Below are 12,502 nucleotides of genomic sequence, written 5' to 3'. Positions count from 1 at the left end.
GAGGCGAAAGGCTGGAGTCACCTGGCCTTGCAGTGTGGAAGGACTCGGTAGCGGCGGATCCCTGCTCGAAACCGCAGACCCGCACAGGCACGCGCGGGGGCTGCAGGTGCATTTCGGGGCGGGCCCCTTTCTCTGCGCTCTGCGCCTGGCGTCCGGCGTGTGCGCTCCCTGCCGGAGGCGCGGGGCTGGCGCTCAGGGCTCGCCCCTCACTGCGGCAGTGGGTGTGGATCGGGGTGGGCAAGGAGGGGGAGAGTAGGCTTGTCTCCTCCCACTCCCACCCCTGCTTTTTTTCCCCCTCCAAACGCGAGGTGCCATCTTTTTGCGGCATGTCACGTCTTTACTGTACCCTGCCAAGCCGGGTGGCTAGGCTTTGGAGGACAGGGCGGGGACTGTAATTAAGGGGGGGGGGGGCACGATAATCAACGCTGAAGTCTTGGTATTTTGCTGCTGTGGGCTTGAGCCCTGGGGGCGTTCACCCCTAATCTTTCTCGGGGGGTAGATGCTTTGTTTGTAGAGCTTACGTGATCTGCGTTGCCAGCCCTGGTTTTTTGGCTCTTATCTATGAGAGTGTTTAACCAAGGCCCCCGCCCCTCCCCCTATTTTCCGCCCCTCATTTTCGAGCCTTTTGTTAGATCTCGGGCTGGCTCGGGTCAAGGAACCCCAGTCACAGCCCTGAAGGCATGGATGGAACGGCCGTGACCCCGCTCGGCCCCTTCCCCGGAGCCGGGCGGAGCGCCAGGAAGAGTTCGCGGGGCCGAAGGGCTGGGATTCGAGGTCTCTGCGCGCTGTGTGGGTGGCCGGAGAGGAGGAAGCCCCTTCTTCCATCCTGAGAGGCCTGGGGGCCACCTCCCACGGGCTGCCCACTAAGGGTCACCGGCGACCCCCGGGAGGTGGCGGGGACAGCGCGCAGGCTGAGCCCCTCTCCGCTTCTTGCCCTGTTGCTTCGCCAGACGGGAGAAAGTAAGGAGGGGGCAAGAGGGTTCCTCCTCTGCTTCGGGCCACACCCATTTTTCCTGAGATGACCTGGGGGGGGCACGGAGGGGTGGTTGCTATGGAAACCACACGCGTCCCGAGAACGGACCTCGGGGCGTTGCCCCGCCCCTTCCCAGCCAAGATTTTGAACCCAAGGGGCAGGCAAGGCCGCGGCCCTTCAGTCTTTCCGAGGCTTCTGGGGGTAGACCGCCCCCAACCCTGAGCTGGTGATTCTTCCTAATTGGCCTCCGGCGGCCTCAGCCACCCAGATTAGCGTCCCTCATGTATTTTTATTATTGTGGCTGAATATTATTTTGGAAACGTACAAGATTTTAACTTAAAAGCCCGAGTACACTGCCACCCTCGAAATGGGGAGGGAGCGGGAAAGGGGGTTATGGATCCCCTGGCAAGGGAGTCCGAGCTTCGCTCTCCTGCCATGAGCCGGGTCCGCGCGGTTTTCTGGTTAATTCTATCGCTGCAAACTGATGCGGGGGCGCAGTTCCGAGAGGGATGAGCATCCCTAGAGCCCAATCATTCACGCGAGCCGCCCAGATTGATCTGAATGTCCAGGGATTGGTCCGGCTGGGGTCGAGAGCCCGCCAGAGGCCCGGCCAAACCTTCCTGACTGCGGCGTCGGAGGTCGAAGCCGGGAAGTGTGGGGCCTTCCTGCAGAGTTGAGTCCGTCAAGGGTGGGGTGCAGGAGAGGCTCAAGGATCGCTTCGAGCATCTTCTCCTCTCGCCCCCCTCCACCTCCTCCACCCTAGAACTGGGCGCGGAATTCTGGTTCCAGACAGAGCAAGGGTCTCAGAGCGGCCTTGAGAACGGGTAGCCCGCGGCCACAGCTCTCCGGGGGGGGCCGCGGGCGGATAGGTCACCTCCTGTCGGTTGGAGGAAAGGGAGCATGGAGGGAGCGAGCACATTTAGCTCAATGCCGGGAACAAAGCGCAGTCCAGACGTCCGTGATTTTGCTCCATTTTGAAATGCGTAGGCGCTTTGGTGGGGCTCTCTTCCGCAAGGCCTGGAAGCTGTTTAAGGAGGAATCCCGGGCGCCAGGGAATGGATCTTCGTACTTGGATCCGGAAACACCATCCCTGGCTCTCCTCGTGCTTGAAGTAACCGGCTTCCCCCCTCCCCGTCCTGGGATCTCGAGGGATACAGCATTTGAGCCCATGCTCCTAAGGGAAAGGTCCGGGCACAGATCCGAGGGCTATCGATTCCTGTCCCCGAACCCCCCATCAGGCGGGAGCTCATATAAGTCCCGGAACACCCCATTTGGCCTCTGGCACCCAGGAACCTCCAGGCGCGGTCTCCAGCTGGGCTGAGTTGGGATGGATGCTGGAACCTGGGACAGCAACTGTGGAGCCTGGCTCTCCAGGCCACCTCGTGTGTGTGCTCAGGTTCCGCAGGATGGGTTTTTGATCGCTACCCCTCCCATTGACCTGTCCTACAGCCCAAAGAGAAATGACTTTCCTACCTAAATAAATGAAGGTATTATTTTGCAATTTATGGTGCTGCTTAGGTTTGCTAGATGAGAATTGCTTATGCATTCCTCCATCTCCAGACCCTGCCTCTAAACAATAAATAAATTACCACCCTGCCCTGCCCCATCCCAGTGGCTGGTCCCAAGTGACTCCTGAAGCTCATCAATTCTTTGACCTACAGCTGCTTCTGAAACAGCTTGTGTTTACTGCAGTAATCTGGCTTAGCTCTTGGGGTTGCCTTTGGATAGTTGTGGGAGAGTTTTGTTGGCTCTGCTGGTTTTTGGAGAAGTGACAGCCCTTGTCTGTATGTGCCCGCCCCACACGGGCCTCCTCCAGGCCTCCTCCAGACCTCCTCCGCCACCTGTCTATGGTGGAAGGGCGTGGCTTGGAACTGGTTTCAGGTATCAGGCTCAGCATCCCTGACAGGAACAAAAGGAATGGATTATTCCCACAAATTGCTAGAAGAAAACTTAGAAACAGTTTGATTGAGAAAGGGTCAGATTTATTCCGACTGAGGAAAGAGCCCCTTCTATTGGACGGGTGCTTTGACCCACCTGCCCTTGGAGGGCAGCGCCAGCCTGGAGATGCAGTGAGATCATGGTGCCCTTTGTTTAGGCTGAATTTTCTTTCTGCCCTTTTAACATCAGTTCATGAACCCATTTGTCGAAAAATTTAAAAAGTTGTGTTTTATTACAACTTCCCTCAGCATTTATGTATATGAATATGGTTTGAGTGGCTCCACAGCTGTGTGTGAACATATATTAGTTTTCTAGTTAAACACCTGACAGTTTTCCAACTAGACAGTATTCTCCCTATGCCCACCTTGAAAAAGAATCACTCAAAAACAAGTCAAAACACCGTCAGGGGCTTAATACAGTGCTAGACCTAGAATAGGTGTTTGGTCCATACCCATTTAACAAGTAATTGGGTAAAATGGGAAAATGCAGGTCAAAAAGGTGGTAAAGAGAAAACTAGAAGAGGGGCGCTATATTCAAGGTCATGGCATCAATAAGGTTTGGGGGCAAATCTAGTCCAGTTTGTCCCCTGCTCAGTATCCAAGTGGCACCCAGAAAGCAGTCTGTGCTCCTTGGTGCACCTCCACACCCTTCCTACTCTGCTTTTGAGCCTTCTCCCTTCCCAGTACAGCGCTCCCTGACCCCAGAGCCCGGCCCCCGCTGCTCACCCCACCCTGGCTGGCCAGAAGAGTTCAGGAGAGAGGATGGGAAGAAAGCACACCATAGCCCTGGGGGGAAACAGATCAGAACTGATCTCTGCCATCTCTGGGACTGTCGGCCCTTCTGGCACTGGAAGTCAGAAGGATGGATGTGGGAAACCCCATTTGTCTCTGCCCCTTCCCCTTCCTCCCATCCTGCCTTTTTCATTATCCCACTTTAAAAAGTGCCCCTCCATTCCTCCATATCCCCAGAAATATCCACCTAGTTAATTGTTTCTCTAACTTGCCAGCCTCGCTGCTTCTGCTGGTGGTTTGCAGGAGTCCCGGCATGGAGGGGCATACCTGAGCAGGTGAGGGGAAGAGAGGGTTGCTGCCTCACCAGCTGGGCTGCTTCCAGGAGAGGACCCCAATATTCCAGCTGGGACTCTTGGGTGTCTTCCTGTAAAACAGTGGTATTCAGTCCCCAGGGCCATTGAGAGATTTAGAGACGTCTTTAATTTTCACAACTGGGGAAGGTACCACTGGCATTCTAGTGGGTAGGAGCCAAGGACGCTGCCAGACCTCCTGCTATGCACAGGACAGTCCCCCACATCAAAGAGTATCTGGCCCCAAATGTCATTTGTGCCAGGGTCAGAAGTCCTGCTACAGAAACATTGTTACTCTGGCATTCTTATCATAATGGCACTTATGTTCAGGGAGTGTCTTTTAGGAGGCACTGTTGTAAGTGCTCCCCAGAGATTATCTCATTTCATCCTCTCCAAACCCCCATTTCGTAACAGGTGCTGTTATTATCTCTGTTATGTATGGAGAAACTGAAGTACAGAGAGGTTTAGTAACTCATTAAAGGTCACACAGCCAGGGAGTGGTAGAGCTGGGAAGTCCAACCCTAGCCTCCTCCCCTTCTCAACTACACATGGCTTTAATAGGCCTTTGTGGGCAAGCCTGGGAACCTGAGCATGATATCTGTAACATTGACCCATTGGAAGATTCAAATTCCAAAGCCACTGACTCACAAAATGGACTTCTGAAAGAGTCCGTCATTGGAGCACAACGTGAAGCTTGTAATTTCTGATCTAGCCTTGGCACAGGGAGCAAGGGGTTTCACTCAACCTCTGTACCTCTGTTTATAAAACAAAGAGAAAAATATCCCAGGGACCTTAAACCTCTTCCCCCAGATCCAGGTTTTCAAGATGGCTCTGTCGTACAAAGGAGCGGCTGGTTCTGATCAGCTCAGAGAAGGCTGGAAATCAAGACTGGGGGATCATGACATAGACTCAGCTATGGTCAGGGCCAAATCAGTGAAGTTTTAGGGACAGCAGATCCTCATCTTAGGTGCCCTCAGAGGGATCAAAGCTTTGGCACCAGCCAGTGGGACCGGCTCTGAGTCTGTGGCTGAGTTGAGTTGGGTGGACATGGGAAAGGGCCTCATGCAAGAATCTCAGGGTTCCCTTGGCAAAGGTGGGCCTGGAGGCTTTTCTCGCTTCCTGGGGCATAGTCTGTACAGTAAATATTCCTTTATGCTGTGGCACAGAGGGACTGCCTGGAATCCTTCGTTGCCAGAACTCACTGGCATCCACCTGGGGGAAGAACGGAGGCCACTGTAATTCTGCAGCCAGCCCTGTGTGGGCGACCAGACATACAGCATACATGCCCGTCTCACTCCTGTTACCTTGCCAGCGGGGTTACTGTCCAAGCACGCGTTTCCTGTCTCCAGAAGCCATGCTCCTGCCACCTGGGCCAAGTTCCTTTCCTGCCCAGATGGCCTCCACCTGAGTGTGGGCAAGTAGGGAGAGGCCATCTTGGGATGGTTTCTGAACTTTCTGGGTTCTCTGATTAGGAGACATTCTGCAGATGTGCAGCTAAAACTGGCTTCCCTGAAATACAAACTTGAATGACTTGCAGGTGGTTTATCTGAGTGTTTTTGCTGTGTTGACATTTCGGTGGGCTCTGTGCTGCTCCAATCAGGGGCACTAGAGAATGAATCCCCCCGAAATGTATTTTGTGCCTCGGCTATTCAGGGAAGGCTGGTGAGCACCTTAAAGGCAGACGCTATTTCTTCCTGACAAGCCCTCAGGGCAGGGCCCTGTCTTGCAGAGAGAGGTATTAGGTTTGGCCAGTGGTTAAGGACGTGGACTCTAGCAGAGTCCTAGGTGCAAGTCCTGCCTCCCCCACTTTTGGGGGCATGGCAGTACCTATCTCCCTGGTTGCTGTGGGGCTTAAACGGGGTAAGGGGAGGATGCAGGGCTTAGCCCAGGGCCTGGCACATAATAAATTGTTTAGGGAATGGTCCCAAGGGCAGCCGCCTCTGGATCAAGGCTTGTGATTGGATGAATGTGCAAAGACATCTCCTGACCCTGGTGATGGATACACTTGTAACAGATAAATTGTTGCACTGACTAAGGATCAAGATAGGAGTGGGCAGCTGCCCAACTTGCCTGGAGCCAGGCGCAGCTGTTTGGGTGGAAACGGGTCCCCCGAAAATCCCACACACCCATGTCTAATTGTACAGACAGAATTCTTGCTACAGGCAAGCAGAGTGACTTATCATCTGCAGTCCCCGCCTCTGTCCTCTTCCTTCCTGAAATCCGCCCCACGCCAGGAATAGACTGTAGGCACTGCATGCCAGCCAGAGCAGAACCGCGCCCTCCCACCATCCTGGGAACATCGACCCCGCTTAGCAAGCGTGTCGGGTTTGGAGATCCTACTAGCCTACTCACCGAATTGAGAGCGAGCGCAGATGGGATCGGGAAAGTAATGGAAGGCAATGGAGGAGAGGATTTACAAATGAAATGATTAAGCAGGGTGTTGAAGTCGGTAAACCAGCAAGCGGGCTTCATGGTCAAGAGAAGAGTCAAGCCGAAAAATGTTCAAGAAAACAAACTGGACATGTTCTGAGTCCTGGGAACTCCAAGCATCCCAGGAGCATGCTCATATCCGAATTACTAAATTTGGTTTAAGAAGCCTTCTTATCTTTGCGGTGAAGACTGAGGGTCATACTACGTTAGTTTTTTAAAAAGTCATTAAAGCAGAAAAAATCATTATGAAATGATAGTCTATGTGTTTGGATCAGCTGGTTGGAATTTCTTGTCTTTCTTACCTAAGCCACACTCCCAATACCTCGTTAAGACTTCAGATTTCAGCTCCTTGGAAAGGGATTACACTACCGAGTAATCTGAATGCAGTATCTCTCTCCAGTTTTACTGTTCCGTTCAGTCTTTAATATCTCCTTTGGTAGTAAAAAAATTACTCAGTTTTATGAAGTCTTTCCAAAGCATTCAGCTGGATTTTCCTAAAACCAATGGAGGATGTTAAGAGTTTGCCTTTTATTTTGCACTTGAATCTCATCCGCTTGTGTCTTATTTAAATTATATGATTATGGTAACAAGGGTGATGGACCTAGAAGTTTGGCTGTGGTAGGAGGAGGCCTTGGCCGTGGACATCAGGCCCTGTGGACCTACCCTTGAATATTTACAGTCTTTCCTTTCTCCTTCTTACACAGTGTCAGCTGGGACTGAGCGCCCTGTGGAGACTGGTATTAAGTGAATGGTGGGCAGTCAGCTTCCCTGCCTGCCCCATCTCTTGCCTGCCTTCTAGGACAAGCTCAGCACTTTGAATTCATTCACACAAAATCCCAGGTTAAGCGGGTGTTGCAAAATTCTCCCCATAAAGCCCAAAATAAATATAAATCCTATCTACTATATGAACTCCCCTTAGTGAAGGAATTTTAGATGAAGATCCAACTATTAAAAACCACTTTGAATCAGCAAGGTAGAATTATATCTGAAGCCATTGGAAATGGTGCTGCATTCATGGTCCTTCCTTTGGTCTTGCCCCTCTCCTGCTCAAGCTGGCATCTAAGAGAAGAGGGACGTAATTATCTCTGGTCCCAGCTGCTAGTTTGCCCACCTACCTGGAGCCCAGTTTTCTGTTTTCCCAGGAAGTCTGGATGATGTTGTCTATGGACTTGTCTGCAGTTGTAGCATAAAAAGCCCAGGGTTGCCCTTTCGTCTTCGAGGCCTCCTCCCCAGGACATCAAGGATATTAGAAGACCCCTGGGGTGCATAATTGCTGTCATGTGATCTCCAGCCAACACGTTATGCCAAAAGGGAAGTGCAGGGAAAGACCATTTCACAGAACTCTGGGACTGTGTCCCTCCTCCAGGGTAAAAGACCTGAATAGGAACCAGTGGTCTAGTTCATGTGTCAACAGAATCATTCCTGACCAAACCCAGTTAGGCCACTGATGGGTAGGTCATTTCAGAGGTGCTTATTTCCATTTGTTCTCAGTTGGACATTGGCACCAAACTATCGTCCTAACTCATGCCCCCTCCCACAGCCTACCCCTCTAAAAGAGGCTTATTGATTAATTAATAATCTCAAATCAAATGCTTTAATGCCCAAGGGAAAGTTACAATTTAAAGACTCTCTTTGGTATTTGTTTTATTGGAGAGAGAGGGCACAAGCACATTGTGTGGGAAGGGGGGCAGAGGGAGAGAGAGAGAGAGAGAGGGAGAGAATTGCAGTCAGACTCCCTGCTGAGCGCAGAGCCCAATATGGGGCTCAATCCCAGGACCCTGAGATCATGACCTGAGCCGAAACCAAGAGTTGGACACCCAACCAACTGAGCCACCCAAGCGCCCCATAATTATAATTATGTATTTAAATGTAAATATTCACTCCCTTATTTGATGTATGCCTAGACTTTTTATATTAGGTTTGCTGAACACCTGACGGCTTTCAACTTTAGTATTGGTAATGCATCAGAATTTAAATTGAGGTATGTTAATAAGCCAAGCAAAGGTTGTATATGTGAGTAAAATACTTGTATATAATCTCCTGTGTTGGGGTACGGTAATAATTGCAGTATAAATTCGTGTGAACCTGTCCCTTTCAAAGCTCCCATTGCCAAGAATCACCAGGAATAGCTGTTTGGAAGAGTCCCCAGATCTTCTGCCATCCACCTTCTGTCTCGTCTTTTCCTTAGGAACAGGGAAATTCCACACTGGCCCCAGGACACATGCCTGTGCCTCACCATAGGCCCAGTTTAGAAAGGAAGGATTTTGCAGAACATCTCTAAATCCACTTGAATAATGGAATGATCAATCACAGACTCACCTGAACCTGCTTTAACCCTATTTAATCTTTCCCCGGGGTTAATCCTGCAGGATGGGCCTGCTGGGCACCTCCACTGGATTTAGTTCTGCAGGCCTCCTGTATCTGGAGTCTCTCCCTTTTTAACCCTGCAGGGAGCAATGACTACACTCTGTTCCCTGCAGAGGGTTAAAGACTGAATACATTGAAATAAATCCCTTTCAGTGTCACTAAAGTGCTATAAATAATTATGAACTGATGCTTGATGTCTGATGGGAAAACTTTTTTTTAACTGGCAGGATTCTTGTTATAAATTGATAATCTGGGCCAAGTGATAAAGAACTTAAAAAAAAAAGAAAAGATCTGTGGACATTGGGGAGGGTATGTGCTATGGTGAGTGCTGTGAAATGTGTAAGCCTGATGACTCACAGACCTGTACCCCTGGGGCAAATAATACATTATACATTAATTTTTTAAAAAGGTCTCCTTATCGTTTATTGCTGGCAAGACTGAATTCCAGAAGCTAGCCATTGCCTGCCTCATTTTGTGGGCCTGTTATTCCCCCGCTGCATGGGCTTGCTTGCCGAACCCTGAATTTAATTGCAGCCTTTCTTGTTCACCATCTGAAGAGACTTGGGGTGAAGTGGAAGATTTCCTGTACCTCCATTTTTCCATCTGCAAAATGGGGATCCTGCAATGCCCTCACCCCAAAATGGTTGATAACGCAGGCTCCCTTCTCGCGGGATAGTTGCAGAGCTGAAATAAAACCTTCTATGAGAATTCCTTTGAGCCGCTCAGAAGACCAGTGCTGCAGGTAACCAGAGTCAGGCGCTGATCTGAAGTCTCCACGGGGCTAATGGAGCCCAATGCCTAAGGTCATTCAGCTGCCGCCACCCTGCTCCCCTCTTGCCGGCAGGACGGTGCAGGCTCCTTCCCAGGGGTGAGCAGCCATCAGCAGGGCCTGTGCCCATGCTTGTTGGACAGGCAGTTGCGATCCAGCATGTACAGGTCTCGTCTATTCCCTTCTTTGCAGAGGAGGTCTAAAGCCGGGGTGCAGGACAGGACAGAGGGTTGTCACGCTTGTAGCGTAACCTGAAGTGATACCCGGAGAGGGGCAGGGGGCCTCCCTGACCCCTATCCTGACCCTCCGGTGGCCTTTCCATTTTTGCAGGGGTTTTCAGTTTCTTCCTAATCAGACCAGGACTTTGTACAGAATCTCCTATTCATTTATGCCCAAGGGCAGCCTCTTCTGGCTACTCCGTGTTTGGCCCGGGGTGGGAACCAATTCAGGCAAGAGTGATTAAATTAAAGGCAGACATTGACTTTGGTGGTATGATATTCTGGGGGCTGTGGGGCGGCTAGAGGCTCAGCCAAGTGTCATTAATGAAGTGCCTGAACTTGGAATTTGAACGGAGCTGGAGCTGGGTTATCGTCTGTCTTTGCCCTGGGAGTGGGGGGCTTCTCATGCATGTGGATGGTGGGTAGTAGGTCAGGGCACGCGTGTCACTCCAGCCTGCGAGCAGTCTGGCTGCCTGAACACAGTCCCTATTGGTCTAAACTAGTTCTGTTGTATGACGATGCTGGTAATAATGGTATTAGCTGGTTGCCTTTATTTTACTAAAAACATGGCCTCATTTAACCCTCCGTCCCCCTCGAGGCAGGGATTATCATTCTTATTTTGCTGGGGAGCAGACTGAAGCCCAGAGACTTCCCAGCTGGAGAGGAAGCCAGGTCATGCTTCTCCCCAACTCCCGTGCCTCGCTGCCTTCATGCCTCCCCTCTCGGGCCACTCTCCACACCAACAGATGAGTCTTTAGTGCTAAGGCCCAGAGAAGCTGTGCCCTGCAGCCTCCCTGAATGGGTCATATGCAACCTGAGCCTGGAGAAAGTATTTTAAACCGAAAGCTAGCCTCTAAACTGGGCTGCCGTTTCATGTCGCTGGTGACGGCAGAACCAAATTTAGTGTCGTGGGCAGGTCGACACTTATCCAACAGAGAAGCTCATTTTTCTTCCAGTTCGCAGAAAACATGAGAAATGTCCACACCTGCCACACTTCTTTGGAGGGGTTATGTGTGACCGAAGGCTGGGAAAGGTGGCCTGGAGGGGACTGGATGTGTAAACTCAGGGGAGATGACATTCAGGTTCCGAGGTGGTGTCTACAGGGAGAAATTTAATTCAAAGTGGGAGTTTTCCCATTTTCCCTGAGCCAGGCAGACTGTCTGCTGTTAGGAGAAAGGGTCACAGTGGAAAGGAGGGGCTGGGTGGCATTAGTCAGCCTCCTGGTGTACTGTCTGATCCTCTTCCCTCAACAATCCACTTTATTTCCCCCGTGTCTATACCACTGCTGTTCACCTCTAGGACCAGGAAAAAAGGGCGTAATGGGGAGCAGAGAAGGGGGGCTCACATGGACAGGGTTGGGGGCCACACATAGTGGAAAATTAGAATCCGCAGCCTCACCAGGCATGTTTATGGCACTGAAATTCCCACAGCCACCCTTGCATCTAATGAAAACAAGAACCATTTCTCAGTTCTGTTCTTGCCTCCCTCCTCCCCGGCTTTTTTTTTTTTTTTTTTTTAATCCATTAGCTCTAAAGTAGACTATATACCATGTATGAGATCTCACCCTGGTTTCTTTTGTTGGGTTTTCCTGGGTGGGGGGAGAGACAGCCATGATCATTTCAGACTATAAATTGTATTCAGGGTGTGAGTAGTCTGAGTAGTTCAAGAAAATTCTTAAAAGCACCCCAAACTAAAAGATGGGGCCACTTGAAGGAACACTGTCGGTCCCGGCACTAAGCACCGGCCTGCTTAGCTCTGGATCTGGGCGTGGGCCCCTTTGCCCAAAGCACTGGATGCAAAGTTAGGAGCATGGGAACGCTGGGCAGAGGGCTGCTGTCTCGCTTGTTGGACAGGCCAGGGCATGCTGGCCACATCTGGGCCTCTCGGGGCAGGGAGCTCATTCATCATCAAAGGTTATGGCCACATTATAGGCACCAGACCCTATGTCTCTGGGACTTAATGACTGAGGTTCCTGGGATTGCTCTCTTCTGGGAGAACAGACCCTGTCCCCCGTGGGCCCAAGTTTGCAGAGAATGCTTGGAACGACCTGGCTTTCTGGATACACTAATAATGTTCTAATTTGGACTAATTAGGGAATGATCAGTCTCATTTAAAAAGCTGACTTACTTTTAAACACTCTTATCTAGGTATTTGGGAGAGGGAAGTTGTATAGGAACATTTTTGTTGTGTTGAGGCTGACTAATGCCACCCAGCCCCTCCTTTCCACTGTGACCCTTTCTCCTAACAGCAGACAGTCTGCCTGGCTCAGGGAAAATGGGAAAACTCCCACTTTGAATTAAATTTCTCCCTGTAGACACCACCTCGGAACCTGAATGTCATCTCCCCTGAGTTTACACATCTAGGCCCCTCCTGGCCACCTTTCTCAGCCTTTGGTCACACATAACAACAGGGCGTGGGGCACAGCTCACATTTGGGTGGCCTACATCGTGTGATGTCAGGGTGCTAGGAGGTGTCCCTAGGTGCTAGGGGGACTCCCCTTCCCCAAATTGCTAACAAGCAGACAGTACTTTGGAGTTTATATGTTCTCATTTAGTTCTTGATGTGAGCCTGTAAAAATTCTTTTCCCTTTTACAGATGATGAAACTGAGGTTCAGCGAGGTTAAGAGGCACCTCAGAATCACATGGCTAGTGTTAGACTGACAGGGAATTGAACCCAGAACTTCTGCTTCTCAAGAGCAGGCCTCACCCTGGCTTTTCCATCCTTG

At 50.9% G+C, this 12,502-nt stretch overlaps 1 protein-coding gene across 9 annotated transcripts in view; it reads left to right on the top strand.

Annotated features, from left to right (window-relative positions):
• Positions 1-12,502, top strand: part of MAPT (microtubule associated protein tau) — a 93,219-nt gene that overhangs the window by 964 nt on the left and 79,753 nt on the right. The window lies entirely within an intron of this gene.

This window comes from Lontra canadensis, unplaced genomic scaffold (genome assembly GCF_010015895.1).
Source record: "Lontra canadensis isolate GAN:19392208 unplaced genomic scaffold, GSC_riverotter_1.0 scaffold41, whole genome shotgun sequence".
Lineage (NCBI taxonomy): Eukaryota > Metazoa > Chordata > Mammalia > Carnivora > Mustelidae > Lontra > Lontra canadensis.
The sequence above is the reverse complement of the archived record's forward strand: the minus strand, read 5'-3'. Positions and strand labels throughout refer to the sequence as shown.